This window comes from Amblyomma americanum, chromosome 3 (genome assembly GCF_052857255.1).
Source record: "Amblyomma americanum isolate KBUSLIRL-KWMA chromosome 3, ASM5285725v1, whole genome shotgun sequence".
NCBI lineage: Eukaryota > Metazoa > Arthropoda > Arachnida > Ixodida > Ixodidae > Amblyomma > Amblyomma americanum.
Genome location: NC_135499.1, coordinates 35,252,433 through 35,255,066, shown reverse-complemented (window position 1 = coordinate 35,255,066; position 2,634 = coordinate 35,252,433).

Below are 2,634 nucleotides of genomic sequence, written 5' to 3'. Positions count from 1 at the left end.
ATAGAAACACACTCTACGGAAACAGCTATCAGATTTGCGGGATACAATTGAGGCCTTAGAAATTTCGCTGGTGGTGTAGTTCTTGCCTCAGGAACTGCGGCTTCTAGTTTTCTCCTTGCGAAAGATTCGGGCGCTGACGCATAGGAGAAAGAAAGCGGCGACGAGGCGAAGGTGAGCGCCGGATGGAGGAGGTAGTGCAATCAGGTGGCAGAGGGCGGCTCTGTGGCGGCTCGGCTGGCGGTGGGTATTCACTGGGAGGAAGCCAGTAACCGGCAACTTGGGAGATTGGCGCACGACGACGGCAAAGCCAGGCCACATGACCAGGCAATCCGCAAGAGTAACAAATAGGCCGATTGTTACTAGCACTACAGGGATTGCTGAATTGTCGAATCGGTCGGAAATAAGGCTTCGGAACCTGAGGAACTTGAGGTACAGACGCTTGAGGTGGAGCGTAGGTTGGGCTGTAGTTAGGCGGCCGCGGCCGTGCGACGGCGGCAGCGTAGTTCAGGGGTGCCGCGACAGGTGCGGGTGGAGGGACCGGTGGAAGGGCCTCAGCCACTTGTTCGCTGATGTCAGTGCGAAGGTCGGGCGCCAGGAACGAATATTGCACGGAGGGGGATGACAGAAGCGATAACTGATGTGCAACTTCCTCACGCACAAAAGCTTTGATGTACGCCAATAGTTGCGAGTGGTCAGATGCAGCCGACAGGCCGGCAAGCGACTCGAGGGGCGCTGCGTGCTGGCTAGTGATTAGCCTCTGCTTGCGCAGCTCGTCGTAGCTCTAGCACTATTAAAAAATTAAGTTGGGCTAGTTGGTGCTTTTGATTCACAGACGGCTACATATTACTAGCGTTAATAAACACAAAGGACAGAGAGCAGAAAGCGTCGTTCCTGTGTGTTTCTGCTCTCTGTCCTTTGTGTTTATTAACGCTAGTAATATGTCGCCGTCTGTGAATCAAAAGCTCTAGCGCAGACGGACGACTCCGGCAACGGTGCGGAGATTTCGCAACAGCAGCATCTGAAAGGCGTCATCCCCAATGCCTTTCAAAATATGTGTGATCTTGTCAGCCTCGGACATCTGGGCGTTGTCGCGCGAGCCCAGGTTTGCTACATCTTGAATGTAGCTTGTGAGCGCCACACCTGACTGCTGAGAGCGCTCGCGCAAGCGGTGTTCGGCGCGCAGCTTGCGCACAGCAGGACGTCCGAACATTTCGGTGAGGTTCGCCTTGAAAGCAGTCCACGTCGAGAAGTCTGTTTCGTGGTTGCCAAACCACAGGGTGGCAACGTCGGTCAAATAAAAGATGACGCTGTTCAGTTTGGTAGTGTCGTCCCACTTGTTATATGTGCTCACCCGACCGTATGATGTGAGCCAGTCTTCAGCGTCATGATCGTCCGTACCGTAGAAGAAGGCGGGGTCCCGTTGCCGCAGGGAGCCGGAACAGAGGACTGGGGAGCCCACCTGCACGGCTTGGTGGTTGGCATCTACGGGCATAGCGGGGGCCAGTAGCGTGCGGCTGCGGAGGTCCAGGGCGGTACGAGGATGTTATACCGAACCTCCAACAAATGTAACGGGGGCTTATGTCAGCGTTGGGGCGGCGGCGAACCCACGGCGGCTACAGATTCTCTGGTCTGTCCAGGTCAGCAGACTCTTGGTCTGTGCGATGGCAGTGCGGTTATGATAATGCCCTTCTTCTCCTTCACACGACGTACATTAGAGGAAAAGAATATTTCCTTCTGCGCTGAAGCCCTAGCTCCATCAGTTTCATTTTCCTAAGAATGATGAAAAGATATTTTTAACGTGCAAGGTACTCACTGCAAAACCTTTGATGGTGTGAGCCTGTGTGGAGTGTGCGTACAGCTTTAAATAAAATAATGCCGGGGCACCGCCGCGTCACAGTCGCAAGTGTCGAGTCTGTCGCCGCCGCTGAGTCTCGCCTTGCGTTGTTCGCTCCTAAGTCCGCAGCTGACATTTTTTAAATACGTGAAAATAGAAAATGGAACTATCGTCGTGTTTTCCGCCGTCAACACCTCAACGTGTTTGTCTTCAAGCGGTGGCTACTGAGATGCGGAAGAGGTACTGCGGCAGTTCTTTTGCGCTTCTAGAGCGGCGGTTCCTCACATCTTATAAAATCAAAGGACCGGAGCTCTCCACTAAAAAAATTTCTTTAGACAGTGAAAACACTGCCATGAGCTTCTGTCTATATAATCTATAGACTGTCTGTGAACAAATCCTGGATAATAGTCTATAATATTAGAGAATAGATAATAATAGACAATAACAGATAGATAATAGATAATATAAGGAAAAGGAAGACGAAGACGTTGTTCGACCTACTGTCGCCTCAGCTCTGTTTCTTTACCTAATTTTGCCTAATTTACCTAGTTTTATTTTATTATTTGAGGACGGCAGCATCTTAAAGGCGGTACTGTTCCTATGGGAAAAGTACGTCTGCTCCGGCGCCGGTAAGCCTAAAGGGACCACGCCAATCTACCGAGGCTGGCTCGTAAGAGGCGGCCATGGCTTCCCAGGCCGTGGAGCGACCAGAACATGGAGACGACCACCCGTACAGTGAGACCTCATTGCTTAGTGGGGATGAGTCAACGGTCGTCGACGGCGAGGAGTCAGTGGCCGAC